Raw genomic sequence first — 27686 nt, 5'->3', positions numbered from 1 at the left:
CATGAAATTCACCTCTAGAATAAGAATTACCTCTTTCTTGATAAGAATTAGTGCCTCCTCGATAAGAATTACCACTTTTCCATTCAGTCTTTCCTTTGTCATCATTCTTTCATTCAGATTTTCCTTTATCCTGCATAGAACTGTCAGATCTGCCACTTTCTCCATAAGATCTACCTCTACCTCTCTGGAATCTACCACCTCTACCTCTCTATCTTTGTTCATGCTTCTTTTTCAAGATCCCCTCAGCCTTCAAGGCATACTGGTATGCTTCTTCTACACTTTCCAACTTTAAAAAACTTATTTCATCTTGTATTCTAGATCTCAATCCATTAATGTACCTTGAAATTTTCTCAACATCATCATCCACATGTCCAGATCTGATGTCCAGTCTATAGAATTCTTCAGTATACTCTTTCACAGTCATGTCTTTTTGCTTCAAATTTTGCATCTTTCTCAACAAGCTAACTTGGTAATCAGCAGGAAGGAATTTGTTCTTTACCTTGTTCACCATCTTTGGCCAAGTTCTGATCTTCTCCTTTCCTCTCCTTTGTCTATCAGTTTGCAAGTGCTCCCACCATAATGATGCATGACCTTTCAGCCTAGTGAATACAATCTTCACCTTTCTATTATCAGGAGTGTTTTCATACTCAAAGAACTTCTCCATATCAAAGATCCAATCTAGCACAGCATTGGTATCCAATTTTCCATCATAAGGAACAACTTCTACATCAGGTTTTGAATTTTCCCTAGACAATACTCGCAACAATCTTTCCTCATCTTGATCTTCTTCTAGTACTAGATTATGGTTTGGTGCTACTACTTCATCATCACTCACATCTTCAAGATGCGCTCCTCTCCTCTGGGCTATCTCCACAACATCTAATCTGGCTGCAATTTATCTCAACTGATCCAATATAGCATTATCAACATTATTTCCTCTACCATGAACCACCTTTACAAATCAGGTTCCTGCAAGATTATAACCCTCTGCAAGTTATAGGTCAAATCTGCATATCTTCCACCCTACAACCAAATCCAAATCAAGGTTCTACACGATCCAATCTCCACAATGAAAAACCTCAAGCTCTGATACCAACTAACGCAAGAAAAAAGGGTGAATAACTAGGGCCAAAGGCTCACCCAGCTATCCAAACCACCCTGCAAGAGTCAATCCTTCAACCCAAAAAGCATTATCACATCTGGGTTCATTGGTCAATGCAATGCATTCTTTTCCTTTTAAATAACATGGTTCATCGTTGCCAAATCTAACACTTCCCCTATCATAGTGTACTAGACTCTCAAAATTTGATTTATCACCAATCATGTGGTGAGAACAACCATTATCTATGATCCATGTGTCATTCTTGCTAGCATGAGAAATGAGGGCCATCATATAATTTTCATCATTTGATTCATCTTTAATAGCAATATAAACCATTTCATCCTCATCACTACTATCAGAGTCTTTAGCCATATAAAATGATTTCTTACCTTTATCCTTATTCTCTTTGTTTCTTTTAAAATCTTTCTTGCCTTTGTACTTGTTGTACTTCTTTTCTTCATTTCCTTCCTTCTTTGGACACCTTGTAGCAATGTGACCAACTTCTTCACAAGAAAAATAGATTAGAATTATTTTACCTTTGTACTTTCCTTTGTCTTTAGGGAGTCTTCTTACAAGTAATGCTTCAGTGGTTTCAAGATTGTAAGAATTTGGCTTAGGCTAGAATTCACCCAAGACCAAGGAACTCAAACACAAGCACACAATAGACCAAAGAGAGAGTATGATCAGAATGATGATATTCATTCAATATGCCATATCAGCCATAAGAGTACAGTAGGAGTGCCTGTATATAAAGGCCTCAAGAGAGCTTCTAGAATGCATAGAAGTCAACACTATGATAAGTCATACAACCAAGCACATGTCCACCAGATATGGGTTATCCTTCATTAAGCACAAAATTAAGTGTGATGATGTGAGGATAAGCTTATAATGGTATAGCACACAAATTAGTGGTGTAGACAACAAGTGCTAAATGAGGAGTGCAAATAATTATTTTGTCAACAAGACAACTCAGTGAATGATGCAAACTCCTATGTTGTAGATACCATGTGCATAATTAGAGTTGTGTACTTCTGTGAGAGTGCACAAACTCCTAAGTGTCTCACCTAAATAAATAATAAAATAATGCAAAATAATTAAATAATGCATTAAACTAAGTAAACTTAAGTAAGTGTAATAAGTAAATACTTATTTACACCAACAATTTAACACTTTAACTATTTAACTATTTAACACTTTTTATCCAAGAATGAGTATAATATAGCATAATGACATGACTCTTTGAGTCTTTGATGAATCATCCTACCCTCTATATTTAAACATCGCATGCTAATAAATAAATTAAATTTAGAAAAAATAAATCAACTTTAACTATTTAACACTTTTTATCCAAGAATGAATCATTAATATATGATATTGAAACCAATGATTTAACAATCATTTAAGACAAAACAACCATTTTAAAAATTAAAAAAATCTATTGAACGAAATCTCACATAATCCCATCTCTTTAAATCACACAGAATGATATAAGATGCATATAAAATAGCCAAAAAAAATCTATTCAAAGAATCTCACATAATCCCATCTCTTAGAATAATAACACATAATGTGGGATTGTAAGTAACTTTAACAAGCTTGGTCAATGAAAATGACCCATCTTCGAGAATGCGCACTTCACACGAAAGAGAAATTTGAAGAAATTGTGTTGAGTTGATTGTAATCTATGAAATAATGTGTTTTGAATTATCAGAATCATTTGATTTTTTTTAAAGTTTGAATTGTTTTAATGGTGAAGAACTTTTGTTTTGAAAGCAAAGTCATCATGAATTTAAATTCTACACAAAATATCATGAATAAACCTAATTTGTAACACAGTTAAATGCCTTGATAGTATAAAAACTCATCTCTCCCAATATTTATTTATTAGCACTTACAACTGCATAAAATTGTATTTATTGAAAAGACTTAGAAAGCTTCCGAGTAAAAGCAATTACAGACGTATTGTAGTTGTATGCATTATGCAAAACTACAGACACATCACATGAGCATTTTATAAGAGTAGAAAAGCATATTTCTGTTCAAACTATGACTAATTATAGGAAGATATTGGTAAGCATAATTCAAAATACATATTATTAACATTGTCTAAATATAAGGATTTAAAATTTTCATTAATTGATTTTTAGGGTCAATATACAGTTACACATTACATTTTTCTTCTATTTTGTAATTTTAAATTTTTAGTAATATATTATTGAATAAATTTCATTTTAAAGAAAAAAGAAAAGACTAAAATCTTACATTTTTAATGAAAAACTAAATGAGGCCAAATAAAAGAAAAATAATACCACTTGTATTGTATAAATATTTTTAAAAATATGTATTTATGTAGTATAATATATGATATTTAAATATCAGTTCTTCATATTCCCATCACTTCATACTTTTTTCTAATTTTATATTGTGGTCATCAAAAATCATTGTAACCTTTCTTTCCTCACACCTAACACATGGGCAACTTGACCCAAAGTCAATCCATCATCATTTCATGGGTCAATATAGAAAAGTTGACTAGAGTCAATACATCATTATTTCATGAACTACTAAGCATATGGGCAAGTTGACTAGAATCAATCCATCATTATTTCATAGACCATTCAACTCATGCCCAATTTAAATTTATTGCTGAAATGAGATTTTTACAATTAATAGTGTGCCAATTTTTTATTTTTGGTCATCAAGAGTCAATCCATCATCATTTCTTGGGCAACACATCAAAAAATTGAATAACCTCAAAAAAATTAAAACTATGATTTCCACAATTACCTAATAGAATAATTTTGACATAACTCTTTTAAGTTTTTCCCTTGCAATCAACACATGACAATTAAGTGATAGTGAATATATGGGTAAGTAGTAGATATTTCCCACAACAAATCAAATTATGATATTGCTATAGGATTTAATGTCTAATTTTTTGAGTCAAAATCATTGACCCATGTTTCATGAGTTGTGATTCACATGAATCCATCTCTCATGAGAATAAATGGAAAAATTAGCACTCATTGGATCTAGGTGATGCTCACAAAAGTAGTGATCTCAAAACCATAGAAAAACTCAATACCATCCAGCAATGTCCACACGAACCATCCTTATAAAGCATTGGAACCATTCCTACACATGTAACTGTGCTCTCTGTCACTATAAGCCATTCAATAGAATACGATGTTTAGAGTTGAAAATGATATGATTTATATTGAGCTTAACTAATACCTACAAGAAAACTCTCAAGATAATCATGTAGATACTACATCCTCACCCTATCATTTAAGGGTCCATTTAGTTTAGGGAATAGAAATATGGGAATTGGATTCATTATTCTGGAATAATTATTCTGCAATAGAAAATAGGGATACATATTCCTTGTTTGATACAATTGTATAATTGTGTGTTGTCTTTGATGTTATACAAATATCATATCAGTTGTCAGTCAATGCTTACCAAGCTCACCTGGTCAGAAAGATGGTTTTCCTTGTCTACCAAGTGTTCCTAAAGATTACTCTATGAAGACAGTGTCTACCGAGCTCACTCGGGCGTCAAAGGAATTCAGGCAGGAAATAGTGTTAACCAAGTTCACATGGTTAGCAAAGGAAAGTTGGATTGAGTCAGTGTTCACTGAGTTCACTTGGTTTCCAAAGGATATTTTTGAAAGTTCATAGTGTTAACCAGGCTTCTACTGGTTAACACAAGAAATCATCTCAGAACCAGTGTTTACCGAGTAGGGTTGGCCAATGAAGGATTTTGTTGTTTTGGCATAAGAAGCTTAATCATTTTAAGTATTGTTTCTAGCTAACTATGGTGATGATTATTGGTTAATTTAATTTGAATTTAAGCTGACTTGACTATCTAGATGGTATAAATGAAAATTCAAGTTGAGATTTTTAGTGTGTATGCAAGTGTGTTGATTGAATTGTAAAAGAAAGAGTGAGAGCAAACTTGAAGGATAACTAGGTATCCTTGTGGAGCAAAAAAGTGTTATTCAATCAGGAAGGATCAAGTATGAAGTAGAATAGAGATCTGTAATCATCAATTCAGTTGCATCACAATTAGGTCATTTCATTGTTACTCTCTTACTATTGTAGTAGTGATCTAAAATCTCTTAACAGAGTTGGTTTAACAGTCAGTTGTAAATCCTCTAACAAGGCGACAGTTCCATCGAATTGTTTAAAGACCTCTTGTAAGCCCACTCCTTATAGGGTGATTAAATCCTCTAACAAGACCACACCTAATAGTGTGTTTTGTAACCTTTCATCGGGTTGGCTCCTAATAGGGCTCACTTCATAAGAGTGAAAAATAGTATCTAGTTGCATTGGTAGTTTTTCCCATATTGTTTTCATGTTATTTCTTTTATGCTTGCAAATTAATCACTATGAATGTTTAAGATTAGCTAAAATTAAATCACACTCTGCATTTACTAAGCTACAACATTTTCTATGTGTTTACTAAATAACAGCAATAATCAAATTTTTTAGTTTAAATTTTATTATTGACATCTAAGGGATATGGGATTTATTTTAGTGGTAATTGATTCAAACCCCCCCCCCACCCCCTCTCAGTTACTCCTTCTATATTTCCAACAATTGGTATTAGAGCTTTTGGTGCTTGCAGGAAAGGTTTCAAGATTTCAAGGACCTAAGCAAAAGATCAGGATATCTTATAAGAGAGAAATTCCAAAGCTAAATAGAGACAACATTTAAGCATGGTGGGGACTCATGAGACTTCATCTAGCCTCCATTAGTGTTTTAGGCTTGAAATACCTTGATGAAGAATACACAATTCCTACTGGAACATTATCTATTGGAGATATTGCTGAGAAAAAGAACCATAACACTATGATGAATTTGATGATATCAAGGACTGAAAAACTACTTTTGGTATGTGGAACAAGCTAAAGGACATCTATGGTGGTGATGACAATGTGAGGAGTGTCAAAGCAGAAAGCCTTAGAGGAAAATTTCATCAAATGAGAATGAGAGAAGATGAAAATGTTGCCAAGTATGTGGAAAGAATCAAAGCCAATGTTAGTGCAATTAGAGCTTCTAGAGGAGAAATCAAGGAAGAAACTGTTGTAAGTAAAGTTCTCAGAAAATTTCTTCCTATCTATGCAATTAGAGCATCTACTATTCAAGAAAAGAGGTGTGAGCCAAATCACAATATAAGTTTAGATATCTTAGTAGGAAGATTAACAACTTTTGAGCTAGACAACTTTGACAATTATGTTCTAGCTTCCAAGAATATTGAATCTACATTTGAAGCCACACTTTCACTCAAAGAGGAAAGAAAGAAAATAAAGGAGATCCAGTCAAAAAGTGAAGAAGAATTAGAGAAAAGTTCTAATAGCGATCTTGAAGTTGTAGAAGCTTTACTTGCAAGAAAATATTCTAGAAGCAAAGGAAAATACAAAGGTAAAGTTCCCCTAATCTATTTTTCATGTGAAGAAATTGGTCATATTATTGCTAGGTTCCAAAATAAAGAAAACAAGGATGAAAAGAAAAGTCACAAGTTTAATGGCAAGAAAGATTTCAAAAATCACAAATCATTCAAGGACAAAGGTAAGAAGACTTGTTTCATGGCTAAAGATTCTGATAACAGTGAAGATGAAATAGTATACATTGTTGTGAAAGATGAATCTGATGAAGAAGAAGATAAGATGACACTTATCTCTCATGTTAGTAAAAATGACACATGGATCATAGACAGTGGATGTTCACATCATATGACTGGAGACAAAACAAAGTTTGAACACTTTGAAGACTATGAAGGAGGTAGTGTAAGGTTTGGAAACAACAAACCTTGTTGCATAAAAGAGAAAGGTCAAATCTCATTAACTAAAGAACTTGTATGTAATAATACCTATTGGGTTGAAGGACTAAAACATAATTTGCTAAGTAGGGTATAGCTAATCAACATTGGATTCAAGATGGAATTCATGCATAGCAAGGCAAGGCTAGTGTATGACAAAGGTAATCTAATTAGATTAGGCAAACAAACAAGAGGTAACCTATTTTATCTTGATCTTGGTGATTGTTCATGTTTTATTGCTCAAATGGAAGAAAGTTGGTTATGGCACAAAAGATTATGTCATGTAAACTTTGATAATATGGTGAAGATAAGAAAATTCAGAAAAGTAAGAGGTATTCCTGGTTTGAAGAAACCAGATTTTGGTTTATGCAAGAATTTTTAGATTGGCAAAATGGGAAAGACTAGTTTTAAAAGAAAAAACTATCAGCTTGAAGATATCTTGGAAATTGTGCATACTAACCTACCTGGGTCGATTGGAATAGAAAGTTGTAGTGAAGAAAAATTCTTTATTCTTTTTGTGGATGCCTATTCTAGAATTATGACTGTTATGTATCTTAGAGAAAAGTTAGAAGCATTTAAAAAAATTAAATGGTATCTAGCAAGAATAAGGAAGGAAATAGGGAAAAGATTGAAATTCTTAAGATTAGACAGAGGTGGTGAATTCATCTCCAATGAATTCAATAACTTTTGCATTGAAAGAGGAATTAAAAGATAGGTATCAACCCTTGGTACTCCTGAGCAAAATGGAATAGGTTAAAGAAGAAATAGATCCATCATGGACTATGCAAGGACTCTAATGACTGAAAGAATGCTGCTATCAAATATTGGAAGGAAGCCATCAACACTATAGTTCATACTTTGAATCAAGTACAGGTGAAGAAGTGCTCATATAAAACTCCCTATGAATTATGGTATGGCTATAAACCCATTGTAAGTTACCTAAAAGTATTTGGAAGTAAATGTTATACCTTGAAAGAGTCTAGAAAAGGTAAGTTTGATGTGAAAGGTGATGAACGTATATTCTTAGGATATTCTTACAGAAGTAAGGTGTATAGATGTTTGAATTTTGTCTACTCAAAAAATCATAGAAACTGAACATGTGAGAATTGATGAGTTTGTAGAAAGTATTGAAGAAGAAAGAAAAAAGGAACTAGAAGATTACAAAAGATTTGTTTACTTCGAACCAGATACATTGCCAAACACATCTATCAATAAGGAGACTTCACCTACCAAGTCCTCATCATTTACTGAGTTGTAAGAAGTTCAAACCAAGTCACAAGGACCCAAGTCACATTTCAAAGCTACTGAGCCAATGCCTACTGAATCTGAGCAACCCAAGCCCGAAGTTGAAATTCAAAATGAAGATAGTGCAATTCATTCAAAAGGCAAAGAACATGTACTGGCGAAGTATGTCAGAAGGCATCATGCACCTAATCAGATTATTGGAGATAAATCAAAAGGTAATATGACAAGAAGTAAGCTAAAAGGTACATGTTTACTTGTTGATTTTGAACCTAGAAGTGTTAAAGATGCATTGGAAAATGAAAGTTGGATTGAGGCTATGAATGAAAAAATAGAACAAATAGAGAAGAACAAAACTTGGACCCTTGTTCCCGAGCCTAAAGACAAAAATGTGATTGGAAAAAAATGGGCATTCAGAAATAAGTTGAATGAAGATGGATATGTATCAAGAAAAAAAGCAAGGCTAGTGTGTAAAGGCTACTCTCAAGAAGAAGGAATTGATTATGGTGAGACTTTTTCTCCTATTGCAAGATTAGAAGGTGTTAGGACTCTTCTTGCATATGCTACTCAGAGAAGATTTAAAGTATATTAGATGGATGTTAAATCTACATTTCTTAATGGTATTTAAGATGAAGAATTCTACATTGAATAACTGGAAGGTTTTGTTGATCTAGACAAAAGGGATATGGTATACAAATTACACAAGGCATTGTATGGTCTAAAACGAGCTCCTAGAGCATGGTATGAAAGGTTGCACAACTACCTTATATAGATTGGTTTTTAGAGAACTAATGATAACAATAGTTTGTATATCAAGGAAGGACCAGATAATAAGATTGTATTGGCAGAAATATTTGTGGATGACACTCTATTTACAAAGAATGATGATCCATGCAAAGAATTTTCAGAACAAATGAACAAAGAGTTTGAAATGTCCATGTTTGGTGAGATAAAAAAATTTGTTGGACTATAGATACAACAAAGCAAGAATGGTATCTACATTACTCAATATAAGTATATGAAAGAGATAATCAAGAAATTTTGAATGAAAGATTATAAACTAGTTGGAACACTCATGTGTACTGGACTAAAGCTTACCAAAGATGATGATTCAAAAGAGGTAGATCAAACCTTATACAAATCAATGATCAAAAAATTATAGTATGTAGTTCATTCAAGGCCTAATATTCCTTTAGTAGTCCGGATAGTGGCAAGATTCTTAGCTAAACCTAAAGAAAATCATATGATGGCAATCAAAAGAATTTTGAGATATCTAAATGGTACAGAAGACTATGGTTTATTGTACAAACTTGAAGGAAACTTAGACCTAAAGGTATTCACTAATTCTGATTGGGTAGGAAATCTTGATGACAGAAAAAGTATAAGTGGTGGAGCATGCTTTCTTGGTAAAAGATTGGTATCTTAGACAAGCAAGAAGCAAAATTGTACATCCCAATCTACAACAGAGGCAGAATATGTTATAGTAGTAGTAAATTGTTCTAACATTGTTTGGTTTAAACAATTGTTGGAAGGCATGAAGGTTGAGATCAAAGAACCAATTGTCATGTATTGTGATAACACCAGTGCAATTAACATATCAAAGAACCCAGTGATGCATTCCAAAACTAAGCACATTTCCATAAAATATCATTTTGTCAAAGAACTAGTGCAGGACAAAGAAATCAAATTGGAATATATTCACACAAAAGAACAGATTGCAGACATATTCACCAAGCCATTACCTAAGGATGCATCCCTGTATTTAAGAGGTAAGTTAGTGGTCATTCCCCTATCTAAAGCTCACCAAATAAAGTTTTAGTGATACATCAATAGGAACCAAGTTGAAGATCAATCAGTTGATGTAGCATAGTCAAAGGGAATATTCCATATGAATCAGAACTCAAGGTACATTGATACTAATTTGGTATGTGTTGTCTTTGGCATGTGTTTACAAAGAGGGAGAAGATTATTGTCATATCTTTCTAAAAAAAAATTATATCTTTCTAAGGGGGAGGTATACTATCATAGAAGTTATGTAATTCCTTCATAGAGGGAGGTTATTGCATGAAGGAGAAGAATTTTTTGGTGAAAATATAAAAGGGAGAAAATTTCTATCAAAGAAAGTCTTGTTCTCAAATTTCATTTTGCTATGACATGTTGTGTTGCCATCAATGCCAAACAGGGACATTGTTGGATACAATTGTCTAATTGTATGTTGTCTTTGATGTTACACAAATGTCATATTAGTTGTCAGTTAGTGCTTACCGAGCTCACTTGGTTAGCAAGATAGTTTTCCTTGTCTATTGAGCATTCCTAAAGATTACTCTTTGAAGATAGTGTCTACCGAGCTCACTCAGGCATTGAAGAAATTCAAGCAAGAAATAGTATTAACCGAGTTCACATGGTTAGCAAAAGAAAGTTGGATAGAGTCAGGGTTCACCGAGTTTACTTGATTGCCAAAGGATATTTTTATAAGTTCTCCATGTTAACTAAGATTCTATTGGTTAATACAGGAAATCATCTCAGAACCAGTGTTTACCGAGCAGGGTCGGCCAATGAAGGATTTTGTTGTTTTGGCATAAGAAACTTAATCATTTTAAGTATTTTTTCTAGCTAACTGTGGTGATGATTATTGGTTATTGTAATTTGAATTTGATCCGACTTGACAATCTAGATGGTATAAATGAAAGGTCAAGTTGAGATTTTTAGTGTGTATGCAAGTGTGTTGATTGAATTGTGAAAGAAAGAGTGAGAGCAAACTTGAAGGATAAAAAAGTATCCATGTGGAGAAAAAAAGTGTAATTCGATCAAGAAGGATCAGGTATGAAGCAGAATAGAGATCTATAATTCAGAATTTAGTTGCATCACAATTAGGTCATTTTATTGATATTCTCTTACCATTGTAGCAGTGATCTAAAATTTCTTAATAGAGTTTGTTTAACAACCAATTGTAAATCTTCTAACAAGATGATAGTTCAATTGAATTGTTTTAAGACCTCTTGCAAGGCCACCCCTTACAAGGTTATTCAAACCTCTAACAAGGTCACACCTAACAGTCTATTTTGTAACCTTTAACTAGGATGGCTCCTAATAGGGCTCACTTTACAAGAGTGAAAAATAGTAACTAGTTACATTGGTGGCTTTTCCCTATTAGGTTTCCATGTTAAATCTCGGTGTCTCATGTGTTCATGTTATTTCTTTTATGCTTGAAAATTAATCACTATGAACTTTTAAGATCAGCTAAAAGTAAATCACACTCTACATTGACTATGTTATAGCATTTTCTATGTGTTTACCGAATAACAGCAGCAATTAGATTTCTCAATTTAAATTTTATTATTGATATCTAAGGGATCTGGGATTTATTTTAGTGATAACTGATTCACACACCCCCGCCCCCCACCCCCACTCACCCCCACCCCCCGCACCTCTCAGTTACTCCTATAATTCCAACAATTCATATTCTCTATTTGGTTCTACTAAAATTTCATGGGGAATTCACTGACCCAAAAATTTATGTTTTCTAAAATAAATAAAACTAGAATAGAAACATGTATTCTAATTCCACCTATTTAGGTGAAATTTCAAATGCTCATTTTTGGGCCAAAATTGGAATAAGTATTCCTATTATATGCATATTCATAGTTCCAATTTGGTGCACCTAAATAGATAATTCAAAATTTTAAGAATTTACACATGCCTATTATGCTTGGTTACCAAACAAGCCCTTTTAATGTCTCCTAGAGTGAAAAGGAACGATTGTTTACATTGCCTTATCCTATTTAGCAATTTAGATAACATTTTCAAAATAAAACAAAATCAAATTCAAGCATAACATTGTATACTAAAATGCTAATAGAGAAAAAGAAATTAAAACTTAAATAGTAGGGTAGTAAGGAGCAAAAGATAAGAAAGAAGATCAATTAGTGTGATAAAGAATCAAACTTAGAGAATTATATAACATAGGATTTAGTGACAATGTGGAAAAATATACATATATTTGTATAATAGACACATCCATCAGTTAACTAGTCACTATAATGTTTTTGAATTAAAAGAAACCAAAACTAGGGGGCTAGCCCATAACAGACAAACTAGTCAACTACCAGTGGAAGACCATCAAATCTAAACTAACTCCTACTGCTACTTGAAACAAAAACAAAGATTGAAGCCATAATTAAGAAACTATTAGCAAGCTTAAAAAAATTGTCTGTTATCAAACTTAAGAACTATAGTAAAATATTAACAAAGGCATAACAACCTTGCAACCTATTAAGTCTGGTAACTAGCAAACTAACAGCATAAAAAGAAAAAGGAGAGAACCCTTAAGATTTCTTGACCTTCTTCCTCCCCGGGAGGATGTTCGCCCAGTCTTCTACCATCAAGTCAAACAACATCTTAGAGTCCTCCTTAGATAGGTCCCCTTCAAAGTCCTTATGTAGGCTCAGTGTGGTGGTAGTCGCATGTGTCAGTTTTATCATAAACTTGGTCAGTAGGCACATTCTCTCCTCTAGCATATAGATTCTCTCCCACACCTCATTACTAGCCTTTTGCAATTCACTCAGATGGCCATCAGTACTAGCCTTAGTAGTATCCTACACAATCAAGAGGTTAGTAGCATTTTTAGAAACAACCTTAATATGGGAGGAGATTGTTGTGGGGGAGGGTACCCTAACCACCGTATTGGGAAACTGGTCCCTTGTTAGGTTCACACACACCAGAACGACTATCACCAAAACATGTGACACATCCTTATTCTCCTTTCCTTCTCTCATATCTAACCTAAAGGAGTCTAAAATATCCTCTTGCACTTCCTCCATGCCTCCCTCCCAAAATTTTACCACTTTTTCTTTCATTCTTCATTTGGGGCAGCCCAACTCCTCCTCCTATGAGGCTCCCTCCTTCAATTTCCTCTTAGCATTAGATTTTGTTAACCTCTCCAACCTCCTCCTACCACCTTTCCCCTCTTCATCTGACTCCACCAGCTCCTCCTTCCCTTTATCCTATCTCCCTCTTTTCCCCATAGGGAAGGGATTCACCAGGGACCCACTAGGTGACGGCTGTGGGGTAGGGGCTCTAGGACCCATGATCCTAAGGGGAACCATTTGGGGTCGGGGGTTCGAAAGGGTAGGAATGTCAATTTCCACAATCCTAGGGGGGACCAGGGACAGGTGGAATTGATACAACCTGAAGATTAAACCTTGGTGTAAAATAGTACAAGTAACCCCCTTTTTCATTTTTTTCTTACACATCAATGACAGTATCCTCTAGTTCATGCAGCAAGAAGAAAGGAAGCAAAATAAAATCCCATTGATGAAAATGATTAAGGAGAGGAAAGTGATAGTAGTAGCAGACTCCATACCTTCCTTCTAGGGTAAGATATATCATCAAAACCAAACAAATCTCGTTCCATGGGTCAGGAAGCTCATCCCACATGAAACCACCTCTATGTTGAATCAATTCCTCACCATCCATAAAAAACATTGCAAGCTTGCATTATCTATCACCCTCGTCACCTTCTACCATTTCCTACCCTTCATGGCCAAGGTCGTTGCTCAAGCAATCACCTCCTCTAAAATATGGAATGATATACCATTAATTATTACTTTGTGATCCTCCCAAGAGTTGAAAAATTGCATAGAGTAATTCTCATAATTCCCATTAAATGCCTCTGTAAACAAGACAAAATTACCCTCCTTCAGTAAGTACCACACCAAGGGCTTCCTCATATTTTCATTGCTCATAGCTGGTTCAATGTATATCAAATCACCACTCATCTTTGCAATTTTTTCCTCTCCTCTCTTTTTCTTTAGGACCCAGACATAGTTTCTAAAAAAGACTTCACACTTAGGTAGAAAAATGCCAAAGTAGAAATGAAAATCATAATTAACTGTTGTAAATGCATTTCTAAAATAAATAATAGTAATTGTGCTTCTAGATTTTTGATTGTGTGAGTCTTTTTTGAGCCAACATTTTGGGTCACACTCTGTGAACCATTATCAGGGTAGTAAAGTAGTAAGGAGTTGAGAAGTATGAAGCTTGATCCTTAACAAATCAAATTGTTTTGATTTAACATATAGTTCCCTTCCATGGAGGGTGTCAATAATTGTAAATGTGTTTTCACAATCCATAATAGTAATTGTGCTTCTAGATTTTTGATTGTGTGAGTCTTTTTTGAGCCAATGTTTCAGGTCACATTAGCAAGAAAGATCATGTGTCGAATACCACGATCTATCCCCCAATAATTTCTATCATTCCTAATGCACATCAGCCTTTTAAAAAATAATTATTTTCTTTGCAAAATGTACGATGACACATGTAGGGAAATAAATAAAAATCCCCCATTTCAAACTTCCAATTTTTGGGCCATGTGAATTTATTATTGCCCGTACCCAATTCTTTACTCCTTGCCACTTGTACATCAAGGACATATCCTCTCTCCCAACTCAATAGCATAATACAAAATATCTAGCTAGGACTCATTATTTTTCACTTCGTGGCTCACTAACACCCTTACCAACTTTGGCAATGCATTCAAACTCATCTAACATCTAAGCCCCTTCACCTTTAAGCCAACTATTGCCATATCGTCGGCCATGTTGTTTCCCTCCTGAAATATGTGATTCAAATCAAACCTATTAGGAATGGTTAATAGGTACACGATAGCATCTATCACACCTTTGATAGCCCATGCCTCCCTCATATTACCTTTGATAGTCTCAATAATTATTTTAGAATCTCCTTCAATGTGCACATCCCTCCATCCCATACTTATGACCGATTTTAAGCCACAATACAGAGCCATCACCTCTACGGTATTATTTGAAACTTTCCCTAACTAACCAGTATATGCCAATAGCATCTTTCTCTTGTTATCCCTAACTGTCCCTCCACTCGTCGAACCCTCCTTTCTAGTAGCACCATCAAAATTTGAGTTTGACCCAATTAATAGGCAGGGGTTCCCATCGAGTTCTTTTTCTAGCCATCATATTAGAATTATCAATGTCCATAATCCCTTCTACCAACAACTAGAAATTGGCCACTCTAACCTCCAGGGTGGATAGGGTGAACGTCGATTTCTCCACTTGCTGCAAGTAATGTTTTTGACTATCAATTTGTAGATCCTTTCCACCATGACATTAACCTCTCTCTCCTCATTCTTGAACACCCTATTATTTTTCTCTTTCCAAATACCCCAACAAACATGGGGGGGGGAATGATTTTCCACATATTAATAAGGAGGGGGTGGATAAAGCGGCCCTACCAGTTCATCACAAATTGCCCCATGTCCACATTAAACACCCAGTTCACTTCCAACTTCTAAAGAATTCTCCCTCACACCTCAGAAGCAAAATTGTAATGCAAGAATAAGTGTTTGATGCTTTCTTCCTCCATCTTACAGACATGGAATCTATTTGGTAATTGAAACCACCACTTCATCAAGTTGTTAGTAGTGAGACTTTTCCCATGAATGGTGGTCCACCAAAAAATATTGATCTTTAGGATTAAGTAATTAAACCAAACATTCCCCCAGTCATTAGGTTCAAGATTTTTGTCGAACCTTAATTTGTACGTCGATTTAACCAAGATCTCCCTTATTGAGTTAACCTTCCAAATGAACTCATCATCCCTATTCCTTCTCAAGATTTTGTACTCTTCTAGCGTAGAATTAAGCTCACCAACCAACTCGCTTCCAATCATTTCATTCTATTGCAGCTTCACCTTTTTCCACTTTCTTCCAAGGCAAATAAAATCAGCTACCATTACACCCCCTTGGTCCTATAGGTGATACTAGAGAGACCCAAACTTAATTTTTATTAAAGGTTTCTCCATAAGCCATGGATTCTCCTAGAAATTAATCTAGTTACAATTCCCCACTAGCCACCTAACACCCTCCTTCAAAAGACATCTATTTCTCACAATATTTCCCCAAATTTTGGAGCCCATAGGAAGATCATTTCTCTAGGTGCAGTGAGAGAACATCAGATTTCCAAGGTAGTTAGCTCTCATGATGTTACACCAATTAGATTCTCCTTTCATTAAGTTCCACCCCATCTTAGTGAGAAGCACATTATTCAGATCAGTTATCTTCCTTACTCCCAAACCTCCTTTGTACTTAGGCTTACAAATCGTTTCCCAGCTGACCAAACTTATTCTAATCTTCTCGCTTCCTCTAGACCAAATAAAGTTATGCTGAATTTTCTCCAATTTATTATCCATACACTAAGTAATTTTAAATATAGATAGGAAGTACACCAGTAATCCTAGCAGGGAGGAAATTAGTAGTTGCAACTTGCCCACACTACTCAGAGTTTTACCTTTCCATCCAATCAGCTTTTTCTCCACTCTTTCCAGAATGTCATTCCAAAATTTGTTACTCACATCTCTCACGGTTAATGGAAGACCTAGATAAGTATCTAGTAACTCAATAATATTGTAGGTTAAAATATTAACAATCCTTCACTATAGGTCGGGGGGGTGTTAAAGAAGAACACTTTGCTTTTATCAAAATTAATCTTTTGACCCGCATTCACTGCATATATCTCTAGTATTGACTTCCAAGATTTGGCTTCACCCACTAAGGACACTCCACTAAGAAAGGTGTCATCCACAAACTACTGAATCACTCTGGGAGGAAGTTTGGAAGTATGTTTAATGCCTTTAATTATCTCCCCTCCAACTTTCTCATGAACACTCTTCCCAGGACTTCAGCTACCATAATAAACAGGTAGGGAGAGATAGGATCACCCTACCTAAGTCCTCTCTCCCCTCCAAAATTCCCCCAAGATGACCCATTAGCCATCAAAGAATAGATGATAGTTTCCACCGTTGCCTTCACCATTCTAATAACCTTTTGACTAAAGCCTACCCTTTCCATAAATTTGTACAAGAAAATCCAATTAATCTTATCATAAGATTTAGAGATGTCGGGTTTCAAGGTCATACTAGGATTACTACTTTTCTCCATAGAGTGCAAGACTTCATGTATCATTATAGCAGAATCCAAGATTTTTTGTCCTAAGACAAACCCACTCTAGGTTTTCCCTATGAACTTATGCAACAGCGGCTTCAACTTATTCACCAAAATTTTTGAGAAAATATTATAAGTAGTGTTACATAGACTGATTGGCCAAAAGCTAGAAAGGACCTCTGGGTCTTTCACATTGGGGATTAGTGCAATGAAAGCTTTATTGAGTTGTTTAAGAAGTTTCCCAGTTCTAAAAAAATCATGGGCTACTCGAAGGAGATCCAACTTGAAAATCTCCCAAAAGTGTTGAAAGAACACCGGCAAGAAATTGTCAGGTCCCAGGGATTTATAAGCTTTCATAGAGAACACAACTCTGTGGACTTCCTCCTCAGTCACCATTTGAATCAACTCCTCATTCTCTTTAGCTAAGATCACCATGGGCATAGAATCAATCAGCCATTGCCTATCCTCCTCTTTGAAGTCCCTTTGCTCTTCCATATAAGTGTCTCTAAAATAAACCATCACCTAGTTCCCTATCTCTTCAAGTTTATTTAGCTTCACATTATTGTCTTCTTTGGTTTTATCAATAGTGTTTCTTCATTTATGAGTTGAGGTAGATCTATGAAAAAATGCAGTATTCCTATCACCGACTTGGAGCCATAACACCCTAGATCTTTGCTTCCAGTAAGTCTCCTCTCTGATCATTGTTTCCTTCCACACTTTTCGGTATTTATCCTCCTCCTAGATAATATTATCTATGGTCCTACCTTCCCCCATATCTTTCTAGAGCTCAACTAACTTCCCTTCCACCTCTACCTTAATCCTCCAACTTAACAAAGAGTCTATACATCGTAGTCCCTTCAATCCTGATCCTCCACCACGCAACCACCCTAGAGCTGAAGTCAAGATAGGATTGCCATATTATTTCATATCTAAATGTTTTGGGCCCCCCATGGAATCTTCCTTCTAGTTAAAAAGGATAGGGGCGTGATCCAAGACTGTCCTGGGTAGTCCCATAAGATAGGAGGAAGTTAATCCTTCCCAACCCACCAGGACCAAAAGTCTATCCAGTTTGACTTGTATAAGGTCAACACCCTTCCTATTATTCAACCATGTGAACTTCACTCCATGCATCTCCATATCCATTAAATCATTATTATTTATAAAATCAACTAGATCCTTCATATTATCATTAAAATCAATCATTCCTCCAACTTTCTTTGAAGGGTACAAAGGCGAGTTAAATTCTCCCATGCAAAAGGTGTTCATATTTTGAGAAAGAAAAATAGACAACTCCTCCCATAAGTTGTATCTTCCATGTTTAGTATTAGGAGCATATGCATTCACAATATTCCATATATCTTATCGCCCATCCTATGTTCAATTATAAGATAGAATTTAGAACTATAAATTAAACTTCCATTACTAGCATCTAGGTTCTAGAAGGTAGCCACTCCTCCTGAGGCACCTTCCATCTCACTATAACAAAAATTTGCCCTTGGCCAAACATAACTTGCAATATTCTTCAAATTAATCATAGTCATTTTCACCTCTTGGATGAGTAGGATATCAATCTTTTGGTTTAACAGCTACTGTTTGAGGGAAAATTTCTTATGAGGCTTGTTTAATCCCCTCATGCTCCATGATAGAATAATCCTTTTCTACCTTTTGTTAGGGATTCCAAAGTGGGTTCCCTGCCACTTTCCACCTCCCTTGCCATCTACTTTGTTCTCCTATTTTGTTTTCCTAACTTTCCTACATCCAACTTTAATTCCACTACCATCTCAGGTTTCCTTGATACCCTTGTCTATCTTCTCTATGTTTGCCACTTTCCTTCCTTATCGTCTAGCTAGGCTAGGGGATCCACCATCTTATTTGGTAGTCCATCATCATTCTAGCAAAGGACACTAGCAACCTCCCCCTCCTTCAAATCATTCACCTCACCTTCCTTTAAGACCTTGTCAATGTCCCCTCTAAAAACCTCCTCAATCACCAGGTTCCTTGAAGGGATACTGAGGAGCTCCTCAATGCCTTATAGGAAGGGAAAAGAATCAATTTCCCCTTCCTCCAACCCCCCAACTCCCCTTCTTGTGTGCAAAGATTCTCCAAATCCTTCCTCCAACTCTTCCATCCTTACCCTCCCCATCACAACTTGAGGGTTATCTTCTCGCTCCTTCATGGGAAGGGAAGTCAACCCCTTCTCCATTTCTGATTGAGAATTCTTAACTTCTAGCTCCTTCGTAGGAAGGGAAGTCACCACCCCACCATCACGATTTCTCTCAAGAGACCCAACTCCCTCCACCCCTGAATCTGACGAAGGAGCCCTCCCTTCTATTTCTCTCTCTATTTTCTCCTTAGCCATCCTATCTAGCTTCTTATAATCTACAATGAAATGCCCAAATGATGAGCATTTTTGGCAAAACAACCCCACATTCTCATAAATGATGGGTTGAATCTTCTTACCCCACTTTGAGCTTAGTGTAATAGACTCAGGTAAGGAAGTTCCCACCGCCACATTAACACTAAACCTCTCAAAGACTAGTAGGGGCCTCTGCAAAGTAACCATATTTGCAACTACAAAGTGCCCAAAGGAATCCCCAATGGGTTTCAGGATCCTTTCATCACAAAACTCAAGTGGAAGACCTAGTAACCTAACCTAGACTAGAGCCATCTTATTCAATTCTTTCGTCAGATCCAACGTTGGATGCAACTTAGCCACCACTAGGCTATGCTTTCTGTATGAAAAAGAACCAACCATCACCATTGTCATATCTTCAACTACTTTAAATTTAAAGCAAAATAGGCCTCCCGACATGGCTGAAACCATCACACTCCCCTTCAACTTCCATCTCTAACTTACCCACTTCTTGACCATCTCAATCAATGGGTGGAAGGAAATAAATCTACCTATGAAGTAGAGCTTCAGATTAGCCAACACATTATCAACCAAACTGTGTGGTACCACTATTTCCACCCCCTCCTCACCACTAATCACTTTGGGAGCTTCCAACGGGATGTTAGCCACCTTCTCTCAAAAGAACCACTTCCTTATAACCTAGAGCCCTTGTATGACTCGTTTGAATCTCCTGACCCACCAACAGAGCCCTAGTATGACTCATTTGAACCTCCTGGCCCACCAACAGAGCCATTGACTCCATCGGCACCCCCCCAATAGGACGAACAACATCGACATTCCCTTGGGTAACCCTAGTCGCAATCAAAACAAGATGCACGTCTGAATAGGGATCTGAGACCAAACCCGTCCACACTCATCCAAATTCAAAAAATAAATCAAGCAGGAAACAAAAAAGTTGCAAATCTCCCCAATGAAATGTTAAAATCAATCTTTATGTCATTGTAATGTTATAAAGTATAACATATTTTTTTATCATAAGCAAAACCATATGCATAAACAGAAAGGTTTATATTATATTTGAGCTTTAAAGAGCGGATTAAACACAATACAGCAAAATCAAACATGGAGACACTGATAAAGACATGTAGCACTGCAAGTTGGACGGTTCACTATTAATGTTTACATCTATGAAAATTTATTGCAATATCTTCTATTCACCGTTATGGCAGATATATAATAATTATCTACTTTATCTGCTTTTACTCTCGAAATATGAAAAATCGCTAAATATGACAAAAGAAATAAGCCAAGGACTGTTACACTTCATATTTAACACTTACTAATCAAAATACCTTAATAGAGCTAAGAGGGGATGGCTGGCTTTAGAACATATTTATCCCAATTCGAAGTGATCTTGACTTTTTAAACTAAACCCAACTCTTCTGATTTAGATATCTAAAACCAAACATACCATAAATCTTGTAAATACACAGAAATAATACCATTTTCATAGATCAGTATAGGTAGGTTGTCATAGTGTTCCTTGAAATATTCTAATAATACTTGCAATCCCCATGGAGCGACTGCTAGTCCAGATGGTGCTATCTGCAATTGCATTATTTTATTACTATATCTGAATAATATTAATAATAAGTTTGATTTAATATAGATAAGTTTGGCTAATTAGAAGTGTGGAAGGAAGAATTATATTTATATGTTTACCTTTCCAATAGCGACACCACCTTGCATTACACACATCAGTGTATAAAATAGTTCATAACTATTCAAAGTTTAGTAATCTGGTTGAACGTATTTTTCCCCTATCTGTGAGATTTGAGACATAGTAAAATCTCTTTCACCAGAAATCCCATGATCAGATAAGTCTGAGACATAGAGTGCTGTAATGGTTCAACCCAATGAGGTTGAAAGATCCCCTTAGCTTTTAAGATTGTTCTTTGGTGAAAGTAGGCAGCCTTGACCCTGCAACCTTTTTCATGCTCCAAGGATAGTCCCCAAAGAAAAGAGGATGTACGAACCTTTTGGATATGAAGAAAGGAAAAATTGAAAGTATATTAAATTGCTATATATCCTGCGAAATTCTATGACAGGGTTTCGAGAAGCATTCTCATTTGAAACCGGTAAAATCTTACCAACCATTATAAAAGTCATAATTTCTTTGAGTTGCTGCTATGTCTTCGGATGAGTTTGTTAATGGTACAAATCATGGTGCAAAAATTGCCAAGGCGATGAATCCTGTTTGCTTGACCTGCAGAAAATATCAACTAATCAAGTTGTTAAAGATATAATGCCTAGCTTGTGATTTCAAGTGCTAAAGCTTGTGATTTGATAGTGCTCCATTGAAGGGAGAATACTTGAGCCTTCTTAGAAAACCACTCAACTCAAGAAAAAATATCACCATTATTTTGAATGTTCAAAACTAGAACCTGAATTTTTTTTTCTGCAGAGCTCAACTGCTTGAGCATGAGATAAGAAACATGATGACCCACCGTGTATGGTTCCACTGTAGAATCTCCTGCACTACAATTAACAGATAGTCCAAATGGATAAGAACAGCATTGGGGAGGCCACCAACCAATGTCATAACTCAAGGGGGAAATGCATTTGGCTCGTTGAAAGTTGTCTGGTACTTCACTCTGTCCTCAAATTCTCTTAAACACACTTCTGCAAAACCTCTGAAATCTTGTCTGTTTAACAACAGCTACGAAAAAACTGTTAAGGCATCTGATTGTGTGAAGAATGGCTTCTTGAATAACCACAGTCACTTTTAAATACATTTTAATGAAGTGTAGTTTGTAATTTACAAAGTAATACCAAGTTGAGGACTAACTAAAGATTGGGACATTACACTATTCTGGGATTGAGCCATCTGCCATAGGCATCCTCCAAGTTCTGTGGAAAATCGAAGTGGAATAAGGTAACATGCAGGTGAATACCTGCAAATCTTACAAAAGTATTGATTCACATGTCTTTTAGGTTAAATTGTTCCTTCAATCTTCAATTCAGTTTCTTTATTCTCTATTCAGTACCATGGAAAGTTATCTTGTTTTAGGAAAGTGATCTTGTTTTTCGTTTTGGAAAGCATTCAATACCATGGAAAATGATTTCATTGATGAGATTGTTTTAGTTTTCCAATCCCTTCAGATTGATGGCACCCCTTCCATCTACAGCAAACAAGAAGTTACGATACTGTATTTTTTTTTAAAGAACTTTTTTCAATAAGAATGTAGAGTTTTACAGTAAAAAATTATTGAAGACTCTGTGATTGCTAGTTTCAATGTTGAGAGGGAATATTGTTTGGTAGTACCAGGGATAAGTCAAGATCATGATATGGAAAATCTGTATGCATCTAATCCCATCTTAACCATTAGATGGATGTCCTAAAAATAATTTCAAGTTAAATCAACTTCTAGAGACTAGAAAAAATCAACCATACTGTAGAAATAGAGATTACTTTATAATGGTGGTATTGATCTGCAGCAACATCCCCACTGCTTCGATCAGGCATTTTCCCTGTCAACCTCAAGTGAGTTTATTGAATCACAAAACTGTTTCTCTCGTAGCAATCTCCATCTTTTACTCCCTAAAGTGAGCAAATCCATTTACAAATGGAATATTAGTTAAAAATTTAAGATTGTTTGGTTTGCAAGTAGGAAGGGCATTAGTAAATTGAGGTATACGTATAATGAAGAGAGGGAGGATATGAACTAGCAGCTTTGAAGCGAAGATCCATTACAAATAGCAACCACACAGTCCATCAATCAAATCTGTTACAATAACCTTTTTGTGTAGAGCAATGTTGTTAATGAGACTGAGAAAGTCATAGAGCATTTGGAGCATAGCCGAAATCGTGTTGAATTTGAAATTGCTGGCTATATTCGTATGGGTTTAAAAGTTTCGTGTGTAGCAATCATTGGATCACTCGGTCGTTTTGATTTAACCTTTTACCTTTATAACAACAATATTAGAGGTAAGAATGGTGGAACTCTCTAGTTGAATATATTTAGCTATAGGTAAATGGAAGGGAAAGGGTTTTTTTTTTTTTTTATAGTCTAGATGGCATGCATTTTTAGGTTTACATATGGTGACAATAATATGAGACTACCTTATATTCTAGTTTGTGAAGAACACCTAATTGTGTTACAAAGGAGAAATACATACCCTACCCTCAATGACATTTGAACTTATGATCTCTCTTTCAAAGTGAGTTATGTAAAGAAAGAAATTGCAAGGGTTAAAAAAAAAATCATAAAAACCCCAAAAAATTAAACATAACTTATTCTAAAGAATACTGAAATTTGTGAATCATGTACACGTTTTCTTCATAGATTTGTAGAGATGCATAGAAACACTCTTATATAGTAGTCAATACAAGAAAGTGACAAACAATTATTCTCCCACAAGTTTCCTTCCGCTTAAAGATAATTTTAACTAGGAGTATCGTAATAGAGTGCCCTAAAGAAGATGGGAAGTTCTTTTTTAACTCCACCTAAGCATACTCATTAAAGTTTTTTTAACTCCACCTAATCTAAACACCCCCATTTATACTTGCTAAAATGACTTACAAAAGAATCTCTAGATCATTAAAAAAAAGGCTGACCTTAAACAGTCTGTACATATCCGAAGACAAGATCTTTACCTTAAATTCATGACCCAAATTAAATACATAAGTCAACCCATATTAGGAACCAATCATAGAAAAACTTGGTCAAAGAAGGAATCGAGCATCAGCAAACATTAGGATCACTCGGCATATGAAGGAACACTTAGCCTACACTGAACAACTCGGCCAACATAGAACAACTTCACCAACACTAAACAACTCAACCAACGTAGACCAACTTGGTGAACACTGAACAACTTAGAAACAACTACAATTGACAATGACTAGAACTTGGCACTAACTAGTAAAATGAACAAAGATGTACATGATAGCAGAGTAATGCAGGATGCTCCTACATAAATTATATAGAACAAGGGGATGACCTAGTTATAGAGGATAAAACCCCATAAATAGGAGAAAGGGTAGGTGGACCAACAACAACAAAATGAACTAGAGATTCTCCATCTTGAGAATGAGAACCACCAACAATAAAGACAAAAACACTAGGAAAAATAATGGAACCCCCAAAACAAACTCAAGAACACCCAAGACTCATTGAACCTTAATAAAATATCTCAACATTTTATATGTAGACTATATGTTTAACAAAACTAGAATTGATGGAAAAATTGTACACTAAATAATTTTTTTCTTCTTTAAAACAAATTCATATTGTGAATTAATTACAATCATGCTCAAAAATTTGTATACAGTAACAAAAAATTTTGTAGCATAATATATATGTTGATACAAACAAAACAAAATATAATATAATGCTCCATTTTTTCTTTTTAATTTTTTTAGACTTCAAGATTGTGACGTATTTATAAAAAGAAATCATAATATATTTATAAATATATTAACTTTCAACAATTGAAATATTTTTCTCTACACTAATAATAAATCAAAAAATCTTTCACAACTCCAATTCTAATTCATATTTTTTGAAAAATTTAATCCATTGATTTTAAATGGAAAAAATAAACTCATAAATAATTTAAATCTGTTAAAATTAACTAAAATTTCAATAATTTACCATTTAAGTTTATACATTTTTTTTTAAAAAGAGAGACTAAAAAAACTACCAAAGGAGTCCAATTTTTCCAAAAATAATTAAAAGCAAACATTATTAGGAGCTCTTCTAGAACAAGCTTAGTGAATTAATCAACTTGGTTATGTATACATGTACAATAAATCACATTTAGTCACTTGTTGCATTGCTATCCAATTCCTTCTTGTTTCTAAGCTCATACACTACATGTACATACATAGCTTTTTCCAAAATTGAAAATTTCTCTTCTTTTTCTAAAATTCTTTTCTTTGTCTCAATTGGAAGCGAAATGTGAAATTTGCACCTCCACTATTTCAAATCCACACAAATCTTCTGGAAGTCCTACAATGACTTAAAACCTTTCATGCAAATTTAGGTTCTTTCGAAGAAAGGTCTTCATGCCTAGAGTTTTGAATCGCTGGAATAAAAATCAATCTTGTCAACTAGCTCAAGCTCCAATAACTCTCAAGTTTCACAAAGAAGTCACAACCTCATAGAATGGTTTATAATATAAATATTTGTTATAATGAGGCCTCAATTACCTTGTTTAATATGTTATAGAAACATGATAAAACTTACCTAATAAATAGAACATGAAAAATAGAAACTTGTACTTGACATCGGATTCTTTTTAAACATTTCTTTGTTTCATTTAAAAATCAATTAGAAAATGTAAAAATCCTTTTACTAATGACAACTTTTCTATGAGAAATTGAATTTCTGGGAGCAAAGCTCCCACAAAAAGCCTATCGGCTTAATAAAAATGAAACATAGCCTAGATGGAAGGAGGCCCTATTTTATATCTACATAGTCATTTGTGAGCATTAGATTTTTAATTAGTTTTACTAAAGACTCTCTAAAAAGTGACATTTATTTGGTTCTTTAGACATAGTCCAATGTTTTCACAAACACACACAAATGAGAGGTTGTTAGGATATGGTTTTTCTCAAACATATTCTAAAGTTCTCTACCTTATTTATTTGGTTGAGAAATATTTTTTGTTGGTTTTATTTTTCTAATATTCTTAATCTTGTTAATATTATTTTTTTGTTGTAGGTATACAACTGTTTATCATAAATATTTTTAATTTGAATGTTATCATTTTTTGAATTATTTTTAGTTTTTGGATTTTCTTATAGGTTGATTTAATTTTCAAATTGGAATTTTAGAGTTGATTTATGTTTGAAACAAAAATTTTATGATGAAAACGTTTATGATTTCTATTGGAATTTTAGGAAAAATATTCTAACTACTCAATTTTGATGAAAATGTGTACTTTGCTTTAGAGGAATACATTGGTTACTCTCAGTTTAGTTTGGTGATATTCTCTTTGAGTGATATTAAAGATTTTAGGGAGAAACCCAACAAGCTGATTTCACATTAAGGGCTTATGCTCCACATTTTTGAGTTCATGAAGAAGAATATTTTAGACCCTTTACTGCTAATCATTCCTCAAAATAAGGGTAACACCTTGGGTCCTAGTAGTTGTAAAGGGAAAGGGAAATATATCATTGAAAAATTGAATGAAGCTTGACACTAGAGTTTTCCAAAAGAAAGAAGTTGATGGTGAACTATAAAGAGATGGAAACTTTGTTGAAAGGTAAAGTGTTGAAGACATGTTGAAGGAAAACACTTTTGGATAGGCTATGAAGAGTATGGCTCGAAAACTAAGGAAGCGGATAACAAGAAATCTTATGGGTTAGTTGAAAGGTTGTGTAGGCCTTCTAGTACATCTCCTTCTTTTGTGTCTCACCATTCCTTGCAGAAGGATGAGGCCTCACCTAGTGAGAAGAGTTTGGAAAAGAAAGCCAAAAACTTGGATGAGAATGAAGAGGAGGAAGACAAAGAGGCACCTTGTTTGGTGAATTATATGGATTCTATTGAGCATGATGTCCATATTTCTCCCAATATTTCAGGTGATAAGGTTGATAAGTGTGTTCAATAGAATGAGAAGGTTGAGGATGTTGGGGTTAAGGAAAAGGAAGACAATGAGAAGTCTTATAACATGCTCAGAATGGTTGGTCCTAATGAGGTTAACTTAAAGCTATTGGAGGAGGATATAAGGGATGTTAGGGTTGAACCACTATTAGTGGCTCTAAAAATAGTGAAATATATTCTCCTTATGCTTTTCAGATGGAGAAATGGACTTTTAATTCAATTAAGACTCTTAATTTGAACTACATAGTTCTTCAAGCCAAGATCGAAGAGGTCTAAAGTAGTGTGTTGGAAGAAAGTAAGATGGAAAAGTTGGGTATAATTATTAATAAAAGGGACAGAGAATCTGAAGGAGAGACTTAACAAAATGGACAATTCTATCAAAAGTGTCATCAACATACAATAGGGGATATGAATCCAACTATCGAATGCCTAAATAAGCTCATGGGGAAGGTGGACCAGGATGTTTGGATGATGTTGGTTATAGAGTTTGAGGCATATGATGTTATGGGGAGAATTATAGGCCCATGGAAATGAGTGGGAGAGTAGTAGAAAGAAGAAAATTACTAGCCATGGCTCTTGAATGGT

General features: G+C 34.7%; 1 pseudogene; it reads right to left on the bottom strand.

Annotated features, from left to right (window-relative positions):
- Positions 1–20152: 20152 nt before the first annotated feature.
- LOC149540114 (beta-glucosidase 22-like) overlaps positions 20153–27686 on the bottom strand; it is a 43309-nt pseudogene continuing 35775 nt past the window's right edge.

This window comes from Cupressus sempervirens, chromosome 9 (assembly GCF_028749045.1).
Source record: "Cupressus sempervirens isolate cs-2001-9-10 chromosome 9, ASM2874904v1, whole genome shotgun sequence".
In the NCBI taxonomy this organism is placed as follows: Eukaryota; Viridiplantae; Streptophyta; class Pinopsida; order Cupressales; family Cupressaceae; genus Cupressus; species Cupressus sempervirens.
This window is presented reverse-complemented; position numbering and strand designations above follow the sequence as displayed.